The 23954-nt window shown below is 44.5% G+C and overlaps 1 long non-coding RNA gene across 7 annotated transcripts in view; it reads left to right on the top strand.

The window, feature by feature from the left end:
• The window catches only part of LOC146174426 (uncharacterized), a 493807-nt gene extending 470322 nt beyond the window's left edge, over nucleotides 1–23485 (top strand). For 6 of the 7 annotated variants that reach the window (XR_014701718.1, XR_014701717.1, XR_014701715.1 and 3 more), the window contains exons 5-7: nucleotides 4519–4740; nucleotides 7084–7144; nucleotides 23277–23485. This is a non-coding gene — a long non-coding RNA (uncharacterized LOC146174426). Of the gene's footprint in view, nucleotides 1–4518; nucleotides 4741–7083; nucleotides 7198–23276 lie in introns of all 7 variants that reach the window. The other variant, XR_014701713.1, reaches the window with a different exon arrangement.
• Nucleotides 23486–23954: the final 469 nt, after the last annotated feature.

Below are 23954 nucleotides of genomic sequence, written 5' to 3'. Positions count from 1 at the left end.
CTGAAAGAGGTCTATACAACGGAGGAGCACTTCAGGAAGAAGGCACTGCGAAAACATGTGCACAGTGACCTCTTTATTACCACAGTACCGACAAGTTGGTCGCAAGTTGGCCCGAGTGAACGCCGGAGCCTTAGCAGGAATGACATCCCTGGCGACGTGATACATAAAGGACGCTCCGATTGCTTCCAAATAGTCCCTGATGTACCGGCAGCTAGGTTAACATTAACATCATAATGGTGGAGGTGAGAAGAAAGACTTGGAGTGAGGAGCTTAACCAATTCCTTGAAGGGACACGAAACGACATCGATGTCCGCCACAGCCTTACGGTGGGGGTGACTATGGGGTATTTTCAAGAAGGGATACTGGTCGTGTCTTATGTTGACCATCTTTGTGGCATGACTCTTGACGATTAGGGGAGGGGGGGAGGAGGGTAGTATTCCTTCTTATTGAGAATTCGCACGACGAAGCAGCGACGACGGACGACGGGAGAGAAAAGGACATGCTACAAGGAGCTTGTTTTTATGGATTTTTGTCCATCGTCCGTGTGCGCTGCTCCATGGAAATAAATCTTTAACGGCTTGCTCAATTAGCTACTCTTGCAAATGTCATTCCAGTTCCGAGGAAAGGGCCTTCATCTTCTTGTCATAACTACGAGCGTATATATTTTGCTTGTATCGTTTCAAAATTGATAGATATAATATTCTCTCATAAAAATTCTCATGCAGTTTACTTTTTCATCGTACTCAACGTGTTTCTTGGGTTCTGAAGGTCTACATTGCCACACGCAATTGGCTCTATTCGGTAACGACTAGATCCAGGAGTGACGTTAGCAGCCGTATTGACGCACTCTTCATAGAATTGTGATTTTGTCATGGAAGGTTATTCGAACGGCTGTTTCTAAACGATCTTGCTTCAATTTGCACTAACCAGCAATTAATTAGATTTCAATTTTTAAAGAGACAACGGTTAATTCTCACTACTAAATATTTATTCTTCTTAATGTACGGTTTATCAGGAGTACCTTAGTGCATAATCCCGGCTCCTCTGCTTTTCTCTGGCTTCTTCATTCTGGCACGCAACCCATATTTCCCTGCTATAATAAATGGATAATTCATTTAAGTGCGACTAAATGTTTTCTGTTGTTCTACACACAAATATTTAGGTTTTCATGTAACGCGCAGTCGAAATTGGTCTCGTGCAAAAACCCCCTTCGCACTTTAGTAAAGTCACTAGATTATTTAAGGTTTATGCGACCGAAACCGGAATGCGCACCTGAGTTTTTAAACTGCACAGAAATTACCTTTTGACAAGCAGCACACAATCACGCAGAAATTTCATCTTCTTGGCGTATTATTGCGATGTAAACGACCAAAATATAATGCTAACAACTCCATAGCTGGCCACCGGAGATTACCAAATTGTATTATTTCATATATTCTGCCCCATGCACGAGCTAAGGTCCACTGATACTGTGCCTATGACCGTCTCCTACCATAGAACTCAAAAGGCCGCCCCTCTCCCTTTGCCTGGACATCTGCAACCTCATATGTTTTTGTTCATAGTGCACATGACTTTATTAACTTCCAAATACCATCATACATCAGTAAGAAGTCAACATCTTTCATTCCATCCGTCTAATGGAGCCACCGAAACACTGTCAGGAGCGATGATATGCTTGGTTGAGTTGCTTCCTCGCGTGAAGACAAGCGGCGGGAAACGAACCCACAACCTCAGAATATCGCTTCCGGTGCTCTTAGCAAGTGAGGTCATAAATGGCTGTCTACATCGATGGCACTGAACACTGTCAAGGTTCCTAAGAGGCTACACTAATACTCAAGAAGTAGACGGCTGGACGACTGTCGATGTAGCTATGTTGGTAAATGCACCGGAAGCGATATTGGGAAGTCGCGGGTTTTGCCTCCGCCATCGGTGTGTAGTTTTTCTGTTGCTTCGGTTAAATCGCCAGGTTATTTGTTTCTGCTATATATTCTGATGTATGCATTCCGAGGTCTGGTGAAGGCTGGAAGTAATATAAAAACGGGTCTAATGTGCGTCCTGCGCACGAAGCCAGCCCAACATCGGGGTGGCCGTCTTCGCTTTTCCGCGGCACCAGACGCACAGCATACCTACACGGATCGCGACTCCTGTTCTGCAGCATGTAGGTATCTGCCGATGGTCCGGCCGTGCGGCTATGAAGGAGAAAACGGCGTCCAGGTGGATATGTGGAGGTCACGATTAAGGGAGGCAGGATATGAAAATTCGGCTTCCTCCTGACCAACACTATGCGGCGAACACCTTCCACCTCTCTTTAGAGGGGAGCCCTTCCTCGCCTTCCCTCGGAGCTATTGAAGAGAGGAGAGGACGGGGGTAAGAGGAGCTGCCGTAGTTTGCCGGGCGGCCCCTCTATTCCCGTCCCCTCTCATCTTGACGGACACCCTAGGTCCTCGGCTGCGGAGGCGAGACAATTCCGCCATATCGGAGAGCGCGGATGCTGCTAAAACCGCGGCTCGTAAATCCAAATAAACAGCTAGGCCTGCTGGCTGTGCCTTGGTGTGCTGTTCTTTTTCTGCCACAGACGTGGCCCTAGCTAGTGACGTGGTGTCTTGCTGTGAGAGCAGATCCTCAGCGGCAGACACAAGAAGTAGAAGGTTGGACAGCCATCGATATAGCAAAGTTGGTAAGAGCACTAGACGCCATATTCGGAGGCCGTCGGTTCGGTTCCTAATATCGGCGTTCGATTTAATTATCTTTACATTCGATTTAATTATCTTTAACCTTGAATTGATTAAAGTGCTAGTTCCGGTCAATATCTAAAATAAAAGTATAGAACCCAATGCTTTCCTCGGCCTCCTGGACTGTTCGCTCCTTTCCTTTCCGTATCATAACGAGCCCCTTATTTCACCTTGAATCTTGAATGTACTGCTTATTATTTACGTGGGTCCTGATTCTGCAGTCTTGAAGCCGTGGGTATAGTGCAGTGTGGTTCTCGTACAGCTTCCGCCCTTCCCTGTTGATCACGTGACACGTGACACGTGACACTTGCCGTAATCGTTACATTTCCCGTCCACCGCTATGGATTAGAGTGGCGCTGGTGAACACTCTTAGGTTTGGTAACAGGCTACATTAATACCAAAGAAGTAGAAAGTTGGGCAGCCGCCGACGTTGCTCAGCTGGTAAGGGCACCACACGCGTTATTTCGAGGTCATATACTCGGTTCCCAATATCGGCGCGTTTTTATTCCTTCTATTTTAGTATTTGATTATCTTTCATGCTAAACGTAATATAGTACATATTCAGGTGAATATCGGAAATAAAAATATCAAACGCTATGCATTTCTTGGCTCCGCGGCCTGCTCGCTTCTTCGCGTAGCATAAGAGGCCTCACATTTCTAATTCAATTTTCTGCTTATGAGGAGGAGTAGGTTCAGTCCTGACACCCCAACTCATATCGTCCTTAAACTTAGCATAGCAGCTATTGCTGAATTTGTATCAGTTTCGATGGGCGTTGCTTTAATTTTACCCGTTTTTCTTGATTTATTTTCGCGTCACATTATAGAGCTCGTGCTTTATGCTGATACTTCATTTATTACCGTCAATACTGACTAATGAAATTCGTGGTTTTCTTAGATTGAAATAATTGGATTGCCAATTAGACGTGAAAAGCGTTTGCAAGAAGCTATAGTGATGGAGAGTTTCATGTGAACTTGGTTAATACCTTCGTGAATTAAATGTTTGTCTTTTAATGCAAGTATTACTTGCCCGATTTTAATGTCTGTGTTGAATAGTTGGAGCCTATTCATGGAGGAAAGGGGTGATATTTACGTAGTGAGTGGAGTGTGGGCCCCAATATCGAAGGTGCAGTCACTAAAATTGGCTAGCCCTAACGGTTGAACAGAGCTTCGGGAAGGAAAATAACACTGAATTGATTACTTAATGACATTCTCGATCAGGATGCGAAACGGTGATTTAATAATCATTTTTAGCGTTTATATTTAACTGCATGATATTCTTCATTGTAGTTACGATCGCCTCCAGAAATTTATGTTTTAAAAATGCTTGACTGAGAAACTCAGAGCATAGTTCTGGTAGTGCCCACGTTACGGAGGTGGAATTATTAATTTTAAAAATTGAAAACGTTGAAATTACATAATTCCAAACAGTACCAACCCCTACACGTACCCTTCTATCGCTATCGGTATTATGCAAAAAAAGCTGTCTACTGGTGATGTTGCCAAATATTCCTTTCTAAAAGACGAGATGTTAAATTGAATTAGCCTCTCAGCGTTTTTTCACACTTTCTCGGCAGTAACTGTACTCTCAACGTTTAACAGCCTAAGCGAGTGCACACTATTTTCAAGAATTTGAAATAAATGGAGTTGAGGATTATTTAAGAGCCATAGGAGCATAAAAAAAGAAATCAACTGTACAATGTCCTAACGTTGTTCTGAACGCTAATCTGCTTTATCTTGTTTCGTGACCTTTTGTGACTATTTATTAGAATTTCTTTCGTTTGCCTAGGTTCTTACAACAGTCATCAGCATGCATGCGTATCAGTATGTGTGTGCAACGAAGCTTGACTATTTAATAGGTAATGAAACGTTCGAACACTAGCGGAGTCTGCTGAAGATTGTTTGATTGACACCTCTGTGCCCGCTGTCACAAAGTGTCAAATATGAAGTTAGCACGCTTTGTTGCTATCCTATGTTTGATTCATACCGGGGCAAGAGCTGGAAATAACAGGTAAGCTTCAATCTATGCAGCTCAACGTACTAGGTATATTCCTGAACGTGCTATATATTTAAACCTCTGCTGACAATTCGTCATTCGAGCTCCTTCAATATTTTCTATGATATTTTACAGATTACCCGGTTAGTTTTGTGCCTAACGTTGATGTAATCTCCATACTCTGGCTATTGGTTTGGTTTGGTTTGTGGAGTTTAACGTCCCAAAGCCACTCAGGCTATGAGAGACGCCGTAGTGGAGGACTCCGAAAAATTCGACCCCCTGGGGTTCTGTAACTTGCACTGACACGGCCGCTTAATGGAGGCGCACTTGGGCGCCTCCATTGAGCGGCCGTGGCACTGACATCGCACAGCTCACGGGCGCCTTGCTTTTCGCCCCCACCGAAAAGCGGCCGCCGAGGACGGGATTCGATCCCGCGTCCTTGGGCGCAGAAGTCGAGCGCCGTAACCACTGACACACCTTTGACTGACACCGCTGAGGCTTCCTGACATAAGTACCACCCTCTTCCGCTCACCGAGGATATCCGGCCTCTACCCGTAGACACACCAGTTTACCGAGCGAATCGCCTAAACATCTGCCTGGCCGCTGATGGCGGGCCCTAAGAGTCTAACTCGGCAACAGCTCCTCTACCAGCAATGCAAGGGATTACGTTCAAAAGCTTCCACTGCCCACAGGTGCGTAAGGTTTCCTATGGTACTCCTCTTCAAGACTAGGAAGTCTGGCTTGTTCAATATAAACTCGTTAATACATTCAATATTCGGGACGTTTTCTTCAGCCTGGAGAACAGTATCGTATTTGGTAAAAGAACCGCGAGGTTGTTCTGGCATTATGACATGCGCACCACCGTTTACTGGTCGTGGTGTATACCAGTGTGGATTGTGGGGAAACGAGCTGGGCGGACTCTATATTCCTGAATCCAGCTGCCGAGCGAGACATTTACTGTGTACTCGGAAGACATTACGCGCCTTTTCCAGCAAGCTGACCCGGACATGTAGGAGGTCGAAAAAGCTGAAAGACCTGATGTCTGGGGTTAAAGAACAGCTTTTCACGGGCACCGTGCGAAAGCTCCTGGGAGTGGTTGCCACTACTTAACTGAGGTGGTAAAAATGGAGTAAACACCAGGAGCGCTGGGCTGTGTGATACATCCGCCTAGCCGCTTCAGGTATGGAGTCCCTCTTGGCCTTCAGCCGCAGCACCGACCCATTCTCGACATGAGCAGTTATGAGGCGCTTTGCAGTGCGTCGCCACCTGCAGCCGGGCTTCGCGAGGAGGTACACGAAGTCCTTGTCTCCTCCATTGTTAATGAATTTCAACCCTTCAGCAAGCTGTACTACCTTACGACGAACGCTGCCGCACGGTGCCCCTCTGCTCCAGCTTAGGCATCATTTCTTCGCGTTCCTCACGTCCACCTTCCTGTAACTTGCAGCAGCAAGGGTTAAACGATGCGCAACCGCTGCGAAATACGGACGTCTCTCATGCCCCTGACCGATGAAAATTGAACTTTCGTGCGGGGAGCTAGGTCATGTGCACCGCCAAGACTCATATCGAAAAGTCGCATCGCAGGGCTTCCCAGCCAACGCCCATGAATTTCGTTTCGCCACAGTCGTCTTGACCGTGAAGAGCAGGCGGCCCATTTGCGCCTTCTGCCTATGAGATGATGTAATTCTAGGTCGCTGTCATCTCGTTATTAATTGCCACTTTCGCAGGAAACTTGGCTTCTTCGTTGTCAACACTGCGAGCGCGAAGCATGCATATGTGCTTTCACACTAAAGAGCAATGGGCCTCAGTGAGTTCATACTTCTGACCAAGGGTACACTATTTCAACAACGAAGTTTAATAAGAAGGCTGTCAGGATTTGTTTAGCTTTTCGGATGTCAGAGAGTGGCTTTAAATATCGAATTACTCCTGTATTACAAATTGACGTTTCCTAGGCCATACTCCCGAACATTGTGCCCCTAACATTTTCTGGCTGATCGATGTCACAGTGCGCTTTTACGTTGATTGTTTGTCCACCCTTCACGTCCCAAATAAGCCATTTGTCTTATTTGGCGATCAATATGTTTTAAAGCTTCTACGAAGGTAGAGATTGCCGTTATTTTTAAGGCTGTGTTTTATCGCCGATGACCATGGGGAGTGAATCCTTTAGTGCGGACCACGGGTTCGGACAGTTTTATTGTTTTGAAGTGAAGGATATTATCAATATACTGCATGACTTATGTGTATGCGATCTTTTGTCTTTATCTTGCAGAGTACTTATAATTCCCGCACAAAAGACTTTTAAGTGGTCGATCGGAATATCTAAAGTTAAGACTTCGACATTTACTTTCGCGTTTCTTTCAGAAGCCCTGCAGTGGCGCATCCCGCTCTTCTTATTCACTTAGAGCAGTGTGGCCTCGTACCTGTAAGTCCAATACGCTTTGAATTTTCTGCCTGAAGAACAATACTGAAGTTAAGGTACGACATTCTAATAAGCAAGGTGTAAATTATAAAATTGATCCAATTTGCATAGGCAGTCTTGTAAAACCGGATGGTCCGTATTCTGCTAGAAGCTACGATAGGCTGCATATCTATTTGATATAAAATAAGGAGCGATTGCTGCAAACGAAAGAAGTGCGCTTCATTCCGCAATATTAGAACCTATATTCATTAATGTGTCTGAACGCCCGTTTTGTCATTTTGAAAACAAATAAAAGATTACAATAATTGCGACCTCTAAACAAACTGTATATAAGTGTTGGTATGCAACTTGAGGGCAAACTGTACAGCCATTACAAAGACGTAGAATAGCCTGATGTGCGCGAAGAGTCCGAGAAATTTGACCCTGATAAAGTGATAGGCAGGAGCAACCCTGGGGTGAATGCTGTCAAAGGCCACGAACTTGAAGCGTGAGGCCCAATGGCTGGTCGAACGCAATGCCTAGACCGATTGGGACACCGCAAAGCGTGCTTATTCATGAAACCCAAATCCTCCTTGCTTTTGCTTGCTCTAACTGCATGTTTGTTCTTCTCCGTCCAGAGCATCTTAACTAAGACCTAGTGCCATCGTCAAATACACCCGAAGGCAATCCCCATGAGCTGCACCCTTCTCTTACTATCCTCAGTTCCAGTGTGTACTAGTACTGCGTGCCAACTTGCACTGACGACAACAATGTAGGTGGCTCACAAGTGGCACACGAGGGCGCAGGCGTCTAGGCGTGGCACTATAGATTCCCAAAGAATCACTGAGCGGCGCTGCAGCTTCTCATGTACAGCGCCATCTGTGACAGATAATCGCAAACTGGGATATCGACGGCTGCGCTCGCAGCTTTCACAGCGTACACCGCGAGCTTTCTTTTGTACCTGTACGACCTGCCCGGGCGCGTCGCGATATACAGCATGCACTCCGCCTTGGTGACTGGAAAGACTACCGCGGATTTCCAAGAAGCAGAGTGAATTAGGGACAAGAAAGTTTTCATTCACGTCTACAATACAGCACACAACTTGCGCTGATTAGTCGCTATTGACAGCGCCCGCTATGTATAATATATATATATATATATATATATATATATATATATATATATATATATATATATATATATACCGGGTGTCCCAACTAACTTGAACCAAGGGATACAAAATAATACATTTGAGGTAGGTCAGCGAAACCAATTGCATTCAACTGTCAGCCTCCTTGCGCACTACAGGAGATTTTTTGTTTTGCAATTACTTAATTAGCTAATTATGTTAATTTTTCTAATTGGTTAAATATCGACTTTAGACCGAACATGTGAATTGGAAACTTGTAGAGCACCTTCAGAAACCCCCATTCCAATAATTGCGATAAAGAAAGTCTCACGTGTATCTTTTTTTCTGGGCTCAAAAGAAAGCCCGCGAAATACAAATAATACCACGTGACTAGTGCATTTGTGCGCCGCGATTGTGGTGCTCTCAGTCGTGGTTTGAGCGAACGAAATTAGCTGCGGCCGTGTCTCCTTTGCCCCGTTAAAGCGGCAGGCCGATACGCCTGTGATGGCTTCTTCGCCCGCGTCCGACAGCCGGCCCACGTGATGGTGCAGTAGCACCGAGAGCGGCGAGCCGACACCACCGGGATTCTAACAAACCCTCCTTCTCTCCCATCAGCGAACTTTACGGCAAACGGATGAGCGATAAGGTATCAGCCACTGAATCTGCGCATGCAGGCTTGGATAAAGGGGCGAGATGACATGTGACTCGACTAAAATTAGCGCTGCACCTTCATTTGCCGGTCTTTATCGTCATCCGCCTGTTGTGATGTAGGCTGCTGCGGTGCACAGGCCTGGCCAAGATCGCAGTGACGACGGGCGAGCTCGAGCTCGCTCCAACCATCGCCAACATTTCTGCCTGCCGCTGCAACGGGACCATCGGGTCACGGCCACAGCTGATTTCGTTCGCTCAAACCACGACTGAGAGCACCACGATCGCTGGGCTCAAATGCGCTAGTCACGTGGTATTATTTGTATTTCGCGGGCTTTCTTTTGACCTCGGAAAAAAAGATAACGTGAGACTTTCTTTATCGCAACTAATGGAATGGGGGTTTCCGAAGGTGCTCTACAACTTTCCAATTCACATTTTTGGTCTAAAGTGAATATTTATTAAATTAGAAAAATTAACATAATTAGCCAATTAACTAATTGCAAAACAAAAAATTGCCTGTAGTGCGCAAGCGGGCTGGTAGTTGTATGCAACTGGTTTCACTGACCTACCTCAAATATATTATTTTGTAACCCTTGGTTCAAGTTAGCTGGGACACCCGGTATATATATATAGTTGTATAATATCCTTAAAATATACAAAACTGTTATCAGCATTGAGAAACTAGGCACATGCAATGTATATGCGGTTTTTTTTTATGAAGTTGCTAAAGGAAATATTTCAATCGAAGAATAAGTATACAGATCGAAAGAGGTCTCTTTACAAACACGAATGCTAATTGACAGAAAAACATGGTGATGTATTGGCCATGTAACCCCCGCGTTCCCCAAGCGCTGCAGGGACACAACCCGCACGCTGGGTTGGGAAGCAGGTGGTATCCAAGATCAATGAAAGCCTGTCTACTGATTATTGATTTCAGTTTTAAAGAAATGGTTGGTATTCCTTTATGATGATATTAGGTTTGCACTAATGAATCATGTGACGCGAAGAGTGTTCCGTGTGTGTGGCGTCGGTCGAGTTACAGGTGCGCAGTTGTATTGCGCTGAGGACATATTTTCGCTGTTTATCAATTAGTGACAAAATTGTAAGGAAGCTGCTTCGCAAGGCATGTTTTACAACCAAAAGGACTCGTTCCTCAATATCTTCTCGGTCGTTATAGAAATGAGAAGGCGGCTATCCATGAAGACGCATTGCTACGCATATGCGAGTCGAGGCAGTCGCACGCTGGATCTCTGTTTCTTTTTTGGTTTCAGAGCACTCACGAAACAGAAAGAGGGCATAGAAAATCGACAAAACAAGTCCCGCGGGGATCGATAAAAAGGAAATTCCGTCTCTTTCATTTTCTAGATAATGTAATAAACCATTGGGAATTTTAAATACCGATCCAAGCTTTTTTGGTGAACTGCCGACGTATCTGAGCAGACGCAGAGGGAAGAACGTCGCTCCTTTTGTTTTTACGAGCAATGGAAGATATCTCACGACAGCACCTTCTGGTTGAAAAACGGGTCTTGCGAGAAGCTCACACAGGAGCCTGTATAGATTCACACCTGAGTCTTATCGTTTAGCGTTTTGCGCACTGTTGCGGCTGCGACGACACAGCACGGCTTCGGACATCCGTTTTGCTTCAGTAGGAACGTATCTGTACTGCGAAGTGAGAGAGAGAGAGAGAGTAGAACGTTTTATTTACGCCAGTGGATGAAACAGCTTTGACCTTCCGTCACTAGGAACGTCTGCGGAATGGCCTGCGTCTAAGGCGTGGGCCCCGCCTGAGACACATGCCGGCAAACGTTGTTGGTCGGCGGCATACCAAGCCAGCTAGATGGGAACTAGCTGGAGCTAAGGGTCCGAGCAGCGCAGCAGGGTCTCCTAGAGTTGTGGCGTCAGAGTGCGCCCCCCCCCCCCCCCGGGAAAACGAGGCAGTCATGGACGATGTGTTCGAGGGTCTGTCTCAAGGCACAGTGCACATACAATTTTCTGCTGTTTCTTCTGGGGGCTATGGCTCACCAGGAGGGGGTATGGGAATCCCTCAGTTGGAGGCGGCTCCAGGCAACCGCATTTGAGTGCCTTGTAAGCTTCTGCTGTGGCATTTGAGCACTTTAGCTCTGTTTTCTCGGCGCTCCTAATGGTGTTCGGGATGCATGCTTTTGGCAGCGGGAGTATCCATAGCTTGTAACCATAGAGCCTTGTCTCAGATATTGGCTGGATGGTACTACCAGTGTCGATCCCTAGTTTTCCTGTATGGATCTGCCTGTGGTGGTTAAGCTGCGTCGCTCTACCTGCGAGGTCCGCACAGATCCGCGATCGCATGGCATGTGTTATGGATGCCCGTTGCAGGAGGCTCGCGCTGGAAGTACAGCACGAGAGACCTATGGTTTTTTTAATAATCGTTGGAATGAGGCTCTCCAATTTCTCTCGTTCTGCTGCCTCAAGGGGTTAAGTATTGAGGAGAGCAGCTGATTTCACTAATGATAATAGTCTGGATTATGAACAGAAGGTTCGTTCCCCTTTCTTAGCTCGAAATTCGGCTACAGAGGCTCTTTGAGACACATGTCGCTCAATCCTCGTAATAGTTTTTCCTTTATAGCCATTATCTTGGAGGAGGAGATTAGTATACAAATCTGCGATATCCGAGGGACCTGCTGTCCTTGTACCGGAATCTGTATAACCACTTTCAATTCAATTCAATTTTATTATATCGGTTCAGTACATTCCAGCTTATACATACACAAGGAGGTCCCAGAGTCAGTGACTGTATCGGGACCTCTGATAAATGACAAATAAAGATTAATATACAGGACAGCAATAATTCACAGTATGATAAATGGAACGTAGACAATAAATAGGTTGATAATTAAAAAAATTTTTTTGTAACAAAAAACAAACTGAGCAAGCAAGTGAAACATCAAATCAAACAGTAATAAAATATATGCATAAAACGGCATCACAGTACAGACTTTGAACATGTTAAAAAAAATACATGCCACGCAAAGCTGATAACATAGTCATTATTCAGTATCCGTTTTCTGTTGTTAAAAAGAACCGGTTAACTTCGGATGCAAATCTGTTTCTGTTAAGGGATTTGACGATGGATGGTAACGCGTTCCAGTCCATGACAGCAGAAAAATGAAAAACTTGTTTCGCATAATTTGTTCGTACTCTAGGAAGTAATAAATTTTTGTTTCTTGCGACTCGCGTTTTGTTATCATTTATTAGTGAAATTTGTGGGATAAGTGATACTGGAAGTTCGTCGTTTAGTAACTTGTAGAAGAATGTGCATAGGTTGTATTTAACGAGTTCAGCGACTGACAGGATTCCATGACTGCGAAGTAAATGCTTAGAGCTAGAGTCATTGAAGGTGTAAGTAAATCTTCTAGTTGGTTGGTTGGTTCACAGGAAGGGAAAGGCGCAGTATCTGTCACACTTGCTCTGTGGACATCTGAACCGCGCCGTAAGGAAGGGAGGAAGGTGGGAGTGAAAGTGGAAAGAGAGAAAGAGGAGCCGTAGTGGAGGGCTACGGAGTAATTTCGACCACCTGGGGATCTTTAACGTGCGCTGACATCGCACAGCACACGGACGCCACTTCGTTTCGCCTCCATCGAAACGCAGCCGCCGAGGTCGGGTTCGAACCCGGGAACTCCGGCACAAAGTAAATCTTCTAAGTGGCCGATTTTAAATCGTTTCTAGAAAAATTAAATGCGTGTTATAAGTGTTTCCCCAGGCTACAATGGCGTAGGTGATGTGGGAATGTATGAATGAATAATACAAATACATCAGTGTAGAATGTGAAATGAAGGCTCGTGCTCTGATTAGTATGCGTATGCCATATGCTAGTTTAGTTTTGACGTGGACAATATGCAGATGAAATTTTAAATGTGAATCTAACTTCACGCCCAAGTAGATGCAGTAATCATTTGGTGTAATTATGTGCTCGCCAATTCGAATACACGGTGGGGATGCAATAGTTATCTGTCTTGAGGCGAATAAAAGGAAAGAAGTTTTTGAAGGATTAATCTGGAGCCCAATAAGTTCACATCAGTTTGAAATATGAGCAAGGTCCTTGTTAAGATTACGAACAACAGTCGATGCGAATTTGTCTGAAGTGAAGATTGTAGTATCATCGGCATATAAGACGCATTTTGAAGAAGTCAGGTGGTTAGGCAGGTCATTAATATAGACAAGAAAAAGAAGCGGGCCTAGTATTGAGCCTTGTAGTGCGCCTATATTACTAGTTTTTTAATCGGAATAAATGCCTGCGCTACATACTAGCTGGCTGCTGTCTTTCAATAAATTTTTTATCAGTTGCAATGGTGGGCCTGTTATTCCTTCCGCTTCTAGTTTCATGAAAAGAATTGAGTGGTTAATAGAATCGAATGCTTTAGTGAGGTCTATAAATACTGCACCAGTCCAGTTTCTTGCGTCTATTTCCTTTTTAAGTTTATCTGTTAAATATAAAATTGCTAGGTCAGTAGAGTAGCCTGGGCGAAATCCATATTGAAAAGGAGAAAGGACATTACAGTTATTGAAATATTTGGTCAAGCGTTTCTCAACCAACTTTTCAATTACTTTGCTGAATTCTTTTGCTGAGTACACAGATTGGTCTATAAGTTGTTAGCAAGGAGCGGTCACCTTTCTTAAACACCGGAGTGATTCTGCCGTGCTTTAGTTTGTGAGTAAAGATTCCGGTCTTAAACAGGCTATTGATGATATTAGAAAGAACAAGAGATGTGGGTTGAGCGATTAGTTTTATATAGCTAGGGTGAACACCATCGAAACCTGCGCCGGTTATTTTTAGAGAGGAAATGATGGAAACAACCTCGTCAGGACTTGTTGGGAATAAGAGAAATGAATAAGGTGGATTATTTGTGCCGAACTTGTAATGGGGTGCTAGCACTGAGTTATGAAGTGAGAAATAATTACAGAAAGCATCGGCAATTTCTCGAGGGCTAGAATAAACAACATTGTCGTGGGTTACAGTCGTTATCGGCAGCTGTTGTGTATCTTTATTTAGGAATGCGTTAATTACATCCCACTGATTTTTAGTGTTGCGAATGTAATTCGCTGCTAAAAAAAAAAAACGTCGTTTAGCATTTTTTAATTGCATGGATAGGCAATTGCAGAATCTTTTGTAGCGAGCGCGAAGCTTGATATTAAACGGTTTTTTCTTTGTCTTTTTGTAAAGGTTGTCGCGCGTGCGCATTGCCTTTAGGAGTTTGTCGGTTAGCCATGGGTTTTGGGGTGACGCAATAACTTTCTTGCATTTACGTCTCTGGGAGTTGGCATGAATGAAAGATATCAGGAGCGTTAAGAAACACGAAAAGGCTTGTTGTAGGTCGTTCGCCGAGATAAGTTAGTAACTGCGTTAGTAACTGCAGCGACGAACTTTTCTTTACCAAGCACAACTTTGGTATACGAGATGGCGCTCTGTTCAGGTTGGGAATTAAAGCGCATGAAAATTGGGTAGTGATCAGTAATGTAATCTTCAGAATGACGGTGTCTGGTGGAAATGCTAGGTTAGATAGCACGTGGTCAATTAAAACCTCCACCACCAATGACACAACGCGTGTGTAGCGTAATTAGGGATTCAAAACCAAAACTTTGAAAACATGTAGCATAATTGACGGTATCAGAGGAGCTGTTGTCAAGAAGATTAATATTAATATCACCTGTAATTATGATGTTCTTAGTTTCGGCAGTTAAAGTCGTCATGACACGTTCGAGAGCAGTGCAGAAGTCGGGGACAGATGAAGATGGGGAGCGATAGATACAATCAAGAATAAAGTTTTTTCGGTCTGTATTTAGAAAATTGTTGGCAAGTTCCACCCAAACAGATTCACGGTTAGTGACGCTGATTTCTAGGTCGGGCCTGCGTTTATATGGGATGTTGGACCTTATATATATAGCTTAACCACCATGGTTAGTCGACTGCCGATGTGAGTATTCCGATGCATAGGAAGGGAAACAGAACAGATCTTTATCATCGATGTTCAGCCAAGTCTCCGAAACAGCAATTATTGAAAACCGGGTATTGAATGACGAAAAAAGACAGTCGAAGTCATCAAAATGCTTGCGAATGCTGCGTGCGCTAAAATGGATTATGGAAGGGGAATGATTTTGAAGAAATCTGTTCAGCTCACTTGTCGTAAGATAGGACGCCATTTTTCTTTAGTCGGCAATGAAAACGCTCCAAACGTGTATCTATAACTAGCAGATTAGCGCCAGATCAGACCCATTGATCCGCAGGTACGGTAGGTTGTAAACAGTCTTCTGATGTTTCAGGCGAGCATGGCAGCCTACATTCTGCCATGAACCGCACGACCACGTCCACTGCCTCTGGGAGCTTGTATTCAATTTGAGCAATTCTGCCCCGACTAATTCATAATGTAATGTCGTAAGCATAAAAATCTAAATTCAAATACGAGTAATGCCGTAGTTGTGGTAATCGCGCTATTGCTACGTTGAAGAGAAGAGGCGAGAGTACCGAGCCCTGGGTGTACCCCTACTGCCTGGAGGGAAGGGTGAGGATGTGCCGTGGCTGAATTTAAAGCGGGCACTACATCATTTCAAGACTTTCTTGACATAATTATACATTTCTGTCCCTACATTCAATGTGACAGGTCGTCCATGGATGCATGGTGTGAGATATCACCAAATTCTTTGTTTGGTTCGAGCCCAATAACGACCTTGGCAACTTGGGTCTTGGTTCAGATAAATGCATGCTCCAATCGGATCATGAAGTCCTGTGTCGATAGGTGGGATCGGAACCCTATCACTTCCCGCGAGAAAGGTGCTGCCTGTAGATGTATTTGGTGAGTCTGGTTAAGATGACATTCTCCAGTGGCTTTATCGACCATGATATTGGGAGTATTGTCCGTAAATCATCTGTTTGGAGCGATTTACAAGGCTTGGGTATGAGAATATTTTCAGCAGTTTTTCATTGCTAAGGTATTTCCCCTTTCTTCCAGCACTCCTGCACTGGCTGAGTTTGTGCGGCTAAGTATTATCAACTAGGTTTTACAGTATTCCTTTAGTGACACAATCATGGCCAGGCACGGTGTTCGTTCTGAGCTGGAGAATATCTGCTCTCACTTCTGCCCCACTTATAGGGACATCAAGCTCATCATTGGGTTCCCTTGGGTCATCTGGAAGGGGTCTCCTGCTTATATCCAAAAGGGGTCTCCGGCCAAAACTCGAGTACACTGCCGTGGTGTGGGACCCTCACACGAAAAAAGACATCGCGCGGGTAGAAAAAGTTCGCTTCATCTATAACAAATATCGAAATTCTGATTCTCCATCTTTCCTTATGGAAACGAACAAAATAAAACAGCTCTGTACCCGACGAAAGATAGCAAGATTAGAATTTTTACACTCCTTAATTCATGGGAAGCTCGGAATATCGGCAACACTTTATGTCACACCATCCCTCACTCGAAAAACAAGACACACACACAATTATAGCTTAACTCCCCATTTCGCAGGAACCAACGTTAAAAAATTCTCCTTTTTTCCACGAACTATCGAGGACTGGAATGTGCTGCCTGGGGAGGTTTTCACTTGTGAAAAATTCAGGGAAGCCATTGGCAATGTTTTTGACCACTGAGAGAGTTTTTGTCCGGATGTTTGCAATGTTTTTGACCTATAAGAGAGTTATTGTCTTTTTTTTTCTTTTTTTTTGCTAGCGACATAATCAGAATGGTCATCTGTACCGATTCATGCTTCCAGGTTATTTGTAGAAGTGTATCTGTGCATGACACGCAAAAATTTCTCCTTTGTTATTTCTTCTTAACACTGTTTTTGCCCATCCTGCTTGGACCAAAGAGGTCTGCAGTATCATGTAAATAAATAAATAAAATATCGCCAGCGTGTAAGTCATGTAACTACCCAATGAAGTTCTCGTTGCCTACTAGAAACCAGGCTAATTTTCGTGAGGTTAATGCCTGCTTGAGCTTTCGAGCTCGCTGGATCCAGGAGGGGGCGAATACGTCCCCAGGTCTCGGGCATGCTCACATTACACCCCAGTATTCGCATCGATCCCCAAAAGGGACTCTATCACGCTATTAAGACTTTTGTAGCATACTTCTAAGGTGTATTTGCATTCCTAAGTTTAGCCAGGTCTTTTTGGCAGACCATGTCCAAGAAACTCACACTTTGCCGCTCCTCCGCCAGGGGTCCGGCGGGTCTCGTGAGTTGAAACATTCCATTTGTCTGGTCTATCATTCCGTCATCCTACCGTCCTGCCTGGGAAATGATTCGTCCCTAGCCTTCAGTTATCGCACTGGCTTGCTGTTAGATCTGCCTCGCCTACTCGGCCAGGGTTGATCTGAGCTTGCGGCTGGTGGTGTTCTGTAGCTATTGTGTTAGCTTGTTCCACGCCTTCTTCTTCACGAGATGCGAGATGCGAGACATTTCCTTGCACTTCGTGTTCACGAGAATACCGTCTTTACCACAAAGCACGGATTTTGGCTCACAGCAATGCTCCCGCGGTGGGTGCTCCATTGCACACCCACTACATTTTACGTTGTCGGGGTCCGGCAGACATCTGAACGCTGTCCAATCCTGCCACACGATTCGCAAACTTCATATTTCTTGCGACGAAGTTTGAACTTCAGAGGCGCACCTCCGTAGGAGATCCGTTGGGACATCCCAGCTTGCTCTAGGAGTAAAGCACTGTGTTAGACGATTTGCTGAGCCTTCGGGCTGCAACTACTCAAGGATATGCTCCAAGGAGTGGTACAGAGGTATTCCATGGTATGCCTTCCCACAATTTTCAGGAGACGCTAAGTAGGCAAATGTGTGGATGAGATCTTCTCCGCAGTAGTTGTGGATAATTTCTGCGTACTTTTCTGTCTTCTCGGTTTGGCTGGCGCCAAAAATAATCGAGTTCCTCTTGTGGTTAAGTACAACCCCGTTGTCCTTACTGTTGGAGGGATCGAGTCCGGCCGCCATCTTCATCACGTCTATCGCTGTCACTGCTTCACTCTGTATGAAGTTTTTCAGGCAGTCTCATGGCCGCAGGATGATTATATACATGCATGAAGGCAAGTGCGTGTTTTGCGCCTCTACTGACTGGCGTGAAAAGCACCTGCCCTCCTTCGTCGAGCTGAGTATACTTCACGTCATCTTTCCTTTCTCCATCTGTGCCTCCACGATCGCGAGCGGTAGCGGCTTCTACTTCCTCACGGTTAACTATGAGCCTTGTATAATAACCTCATGCCTTCATTCCGTACCTCTGCGGTCTCCATATTTGCCATTCGTCTCCAATCGCCCGGCTTCCCATGTCGTGTCGTACATGTGCAGCGTCAGCGTCTGAACAGTTTCAGTGGGTTCACTCTAGGTATAGCTGGCTGACATGTTACGCGAAAAAGAGAAGCCGCAAAATTGGCGAAAAACGCAGTCCATTTGCCTATAATTTTTCTCTGCGTGGTTTCTGTAGCTTTCTTCGTTTCCTCACAGGGAATATTGGAGGTGGCTTGCCAATCTCCACGTTAGAACGCGAAATTTCATGCAGCCCGTGAAGACTGCATCCGCACTCGGCGGCCACTCAAGCCTACTCCCTCTGTACTTCGAAAAACCACCTGGAGCACCTTGTTCATTGCGCGTGCATGAAAAGTCAGCAGACAGACTTCTCTGGCGACGTCGGGCGTTTCACATTTCGCCACCAGGCGAGAAATGCGGCTCTGCTGTAGTGCTGCCAAGAGCTTGGATTCCTATCACAGGGATCTCAGTAACGTTTGATTGTACCATTTTGTTGTGTTTGTTTTGATGTTCTATTATGAAGACTGCCACTTTTATGTGGTCTTCCTTCGACAGCAGCTCCTCGGAAGGGCTTTACCGCCTTGAAGTGTGAGAGCTGTCCACCGAGAAAAGTCCGCTTTCATCTTTGTTATTCATATTTGTTATCGGATTAAATATTGGCGGCCTGAAGAATGCTTGAAAAAAAAAAAAACGGTTGCAGACAGCTCTTTAGCCCGTTAAAAGCGCAAACAGCGAAATGCAATCATCATTGCTATCGATACTATCATCATTATCGCTATAAACTAAATACACCGTCATTGTCATCGCTACTATTACCGTTATAATTTTCATTAGTTGAATTGACATTGTTGACTTGCCATCGCTGCTGTCAACATCATCCCTATTGTTACTGTTATCATTCATCAGCATCAGCTAAATGCACCGTCATTGTTATCGCTCCTGTCATCATTATAACTGCACCAACGTTCTTAGATAAGACAGTTCGAAAACTGTGACGGCGTGGCGCGCTGCGAAGTTGGCTCAAACAATCGCTGCTCCGGCGTGAGTTGATCGCAAAGCGACTTATGTACAGCACGAGGAGTAGCAGAAAAAACTAAACAAAATGAGGTTAAGGTTGAAAGTTGGGCGAGTTGAATCTGGTTCATTTTGAAGGTAGCGCGAAAAACGAGCATCAAGAGTAGAAGGACAATCCTACTCTTGGTCCTCGTTTATCGCGCTACCTTCAAACCAAAATGAGCATGGCTTGGAGGGCGACGGCGACGGAGAATGCTCAAGAGTTGTGCGCGGCTTGAGCGGTTGCGAGAGTTTCTGAGCCGCTCTACAATGTACTATTTTCTTCATGCGCATATTATGCTCGATATGCATGAGTGAGCTAATACGAACGGAATCTTGAATTGATTCCGAAGAGAAAAAAATATATTTAAAATCTGAATATAAAATTGCAACATTAAAGAAGAAAGGCAGTCTAATTCTGGAAGTGAAAAGCCCAATGTAAAGCGGCGCAAAATGCAAAGTGTGCTGACATGTATATATTTTCAGTTCGGAAAGTTCTAAACTGAGGTTCCTTGGTACATTATTTCTACGTAGAATTACTGCGGGGCCTAAAAACTGGCTAAAAAAAGAAATTTATCAGAAAATCGTGAAAATCGTTTTGCTCTTGCACTGTTCTATTTCCCGGAGTGGAGCGTAGTAAACTGTTTTTTTTTTTTTCACAAGTTTAAATTATACATAAAACACCAAAAAACTTCTAACTACAGGCTTTAAAAAAAATTATAAACATGCTAGACAAAACAATTATGTATTTACAGAAGTTACAACTGTCGTTTTTATGTCGTTTTTATCTTCGAGGTGAAAATTGGGTAGGCTTAACTACAATATTTTCTGCTTCTCCGACCACTGTTGATTAGTAATTTCCGTGCTCTAAATTTAGGAAGGGCATACTCCCAGAACCAGTTGTGGAGAGCTTTGAAATATAAATAATTTGGATTTACTTGCAGAAACACTCATTTGGTCTTGTATTTATTTCTGTTCGAAGCAAAACTGATCCTGTTTTCGTGTCACATTCTTTTGCGGCGCACGAAGCGGGTATATCGTAACAGCGGGGGGGGGGGGGGGGGGGGGGGGGGGGGAGTGTGAAAATGGGTGGCGTAATCAATATCTTGGAGCAATATTCGTTCAAGCATATTTACCTTTGTTCAAGAATATGTTCCCTAACGTGTTTGAAGGAAAAACAAATGTCTGAAATTTGTTTCGATGACTTCTAAATGCTAATTACGCATCTTCGCTCAGGTGGGGAACGGGCTTCAAGGCTCCTGCGCTAGCGGCAGAACACCGTAGTTAATGACATCGCTTTTGAGTAGTGCCAAAATATGTCAGCATTATACGCTATCCGTGCCTACCACGGACGCTCTCGTTCCCGCTTCGCCGCGAGCGTACTTTCCCCGCATTTATGCATCTCATTTTGCTTGCTTTCATTCCCATGCTTTGGACGATTTGTTTCTCGATGAACTAGATCAGCTTGACGATTCGATTCCTTTGTTCCTTTGCGACTATGATGTGTAGCATGTAAATCCTCGTGGAGTTAAGGCCTCCTTCTTCGTCCCTGACTGGCAAAGCAATACCCGTGAGTGTCTTTTAATAAAGGCGCGATCGCATTTTTACCAAATATTATCAGTTTGTAACGGTGGATAAATGATTTGATAAATGTTGACAGTGGTAGTTGATCTTGGTGGATGAGCTGGAGGTCAAGAGTATGTCCTGGACAAATTGCTCGACTTTTGCATTGAGTACAACTGTCGCTCTATGATCTGAAGACGAGCGTCTGAATCTTGGAAGTCACGATTATTTCTCTGAGCTACCTGATGAGAGCTGGATGCCATCATGTTTCGCTTTGACAACCCCAACAATACTTGAACTTCAAATCTCTAATGGGTCGCAAAAAGAAAAACAATTTTCAAAACCGAAAATTAAGATGACATATTGTATACAGATGTAGGGAAACATATTCCAGCTTGCAGAAATTTGGGTTGGCAACGCACGTAAAACTGCGTCACTTTTTCGCACGATGGCTCACGACGCATGTGCCAAAAGAGGTAAACGCAACTTGGATGAGTGAGGAGACAGACTACAAGTTTTGCTGCAGTGCGAAATTGTATGGAAGCTCTCCTTATTGTTCTACGTTTGGAGGTCAAACAACATGATTGATGAAATTCTCATTCGACGTATGCTTACATCATTTGTTTGAGAGACTTGCAAATATATAGATACGAAACAGGAAGTTTAGGGGAGGTTTAAGCTACGCGTTCATTGGTGTGACTCGACAGTGTATACCTCTATGAGGGTATGATTCCTGTCATCTCTTAAAATCTGACAGAACGATCGCCTGTATCATGTGCTCTTACGAAGTCATACCAACCGTCACCAATCATACCCGGTCCTATGAATTGAGACTCGTCACCTGCTTAGCGGTACTAGCATTAAGCGGTACTACGGAAGCGGCGTTATCGGTGAAGGGCAGGTAACAGTTGACTCTGCTGCTTGCCTAATCGTGGGATAGCTATGCGACTTCACCAGATCAGATGACGTGGAATAGATGCAGAGTCATATTTGTCATTTGCTGTTAAGGGGTGACGTGGAAATTGAAACTAACCAGAATCGTTCGGCTATGAATGACAGGTTATCTTTAGGCCACGGAGGAAAGCAAGCCTTATAGATATCATTTTCAAGTGGTTTTCCGACTGAGCATTCCCGACTGTGCACTAAGGCATATGCATGCTCAAGATAATAAAACACAACTAGAGGATTAGATCAAGGGAAGAACGAAGGGCACGTACTTGAACCAGGAGCCAATTGAGGAGCCACAGACGGCGGCCAGTAATCCTCACACTAACCCACGCAGGGTGTAATGCGTAACATATAATACCAATCCAGTCTTTAAAAATCCTAATTTGCCGCCATAACTCTGATTTCAAAATTCGGCAAATCCTCCTAATGTAACAGTTTTTTCATGACATAGGGACTTCTCAAGTGATGTGTTTTGGATGGACATGTCCTACTGCACATGTGTGGTGGTTGGTTGTTAGTGTGTGACTTATGTGACTATGTGGTGATCTTGGTGACTGTCCAGCGTGGTATGAGTTTCTGGTCAAAGAAGAGGTGTGCGGAGATGTGCTTGAGTGCAGAATTGTTGACTGCCGTGCTTGGAAGATGTTTATGTTCAGCGGGGAAGAAAGTGCTACTATCTCCTTGGCAAAGAAGTGCATGATGAGAAGATGTACTTGGGTGTAGAAGAAGAGGAAGAGTGTTCAGATCAGCGCGTGTGTTGTGTCTCTTCGCATGTGTTTGTGTTTGTGGCGCCGGATGTCTGGGTATTATGATAGTATATAATTGCTTTTAGAGAGTGAGCTCTGCTGTTCACACTGCAGCACACAAGAGCATTGACGTGTGCGCTTGAAATTGAGTCGAAAGAAGACGTAGTTAACAGCTTCAAATATTTCGTTCATCGTTGGTTCTTCAACGCTCACTGGCCACGAGACTAGGCGATGGGCTTAACAACTGGTTCGTCGGCGCTTGCTTGCTCAGTCTCCTTATGGAAGAGGTGAGCGCCGGTCCTGGTGCGCCAAAGCTTCGGCGAAGGTGCGAGGCTTTTGTGTAGCCATGCTTCACAGAGCTTATGCTCAGATAACTTGGTTTAACCGCGATAAACCTCCACAAATGTTTTCACTTTGTAATGAACTATATCTTACCCATAAGATATTTCAAAATTATTGTTTACTGATACGTACCATAAATATGAAGGTATACCTCTTTAGCCTAGTGGTCTGTCGGGTTAAGGCTCGTATTCGTGTTCGAAATACCATGGCGAGAGCGAAGTTTCCGCAGAAATATTCACGCGCACAGCTCTACCATGCGCCATTTGTGATTAGTATTTTGTTTGCAACAATAAAATGTGCTGGGTTGTTGGCTTCTGCGCAACATTCATATAGGTCTTTACCTTTCAGTGATGCCTTGAAAAGTAGATTGTTTTTTGTGCTTACTGCGCGTGACAAGAGGCGGATATAGATGCTCATGGATTGTGCGACATCCCAAGATGTAATTTTTATTTTTCAGTGCAACCCCATACATCGGAATTATGCATGTGGACCCTCTTGTGAGTGCGTGCGACATCCTCATCGAAGAAACCATCACTGGTGCCAGATTGCAGGAGTGGCGCTGCCCGCCCGTGTCGTCCCAAGGCTGGCTGCTGTGGTGCATTGACCAAGTGGGTAAATGCTTCCGATGTATCTGGAGTTCTGATGAAACAATAAATTGTGCATATCACAGTAGTTTTCGGAGGTCTCATTCCTTCTATATTGTGTTGCTAAGACTGTTACCTAAACAATAGTTGTGATCAAGACTTGTCGTTCTCGTTATCGCGTAGATGCTAAGAAACATACTAGCAACCTAGGATGGTTGAAGTGAAATCTGACGGTTTTAGAGTGATTGCTGTCAAATGTTCACATTATACAAAAGGATGCAATTGCTATCCATACCGCTTGCACCTGTCAGGTGTATCTAGAGCTCCCTCACATCAATGTGGACAACTTGCCACGCCGTGAGGAAATGATAGATATTTAGCCTACTTGTAGATGGGTGGGCATCAATGGATAAGAAGTGGAAGCTGTGACAGATTTTCTGTCCTTGGGCTCAAAGATTACCTCGGAAGGAGACTGCAGCCATGAAATTAGGAGACGCCTGCTTCTGGGAAAGAGGGCAATGGTTAGCCTTGACAGCCTAGTAAAGAGCAGA

This window comes from Amblyomma maculatum, chromosome 11 (assembly GCF_055883805.1).
Source record: "Amblyomma maculatum isolate TAMU_Amacu chromosome 11, ASM5588380v1, whole genome shotgun sequence".
Classification (NCBI taxonomy): domain Eukaryota; kingdom Metazoa; phylum Arthropoda; class Arachnida; order Ixodida; family Ixodidae; genus Amblyomma; species Amblyomma maculatum.
Note: the sequence above shows the minus strand (reverse complement) of the source record. Positions and strands in the feature narration are given on the sequence as shown.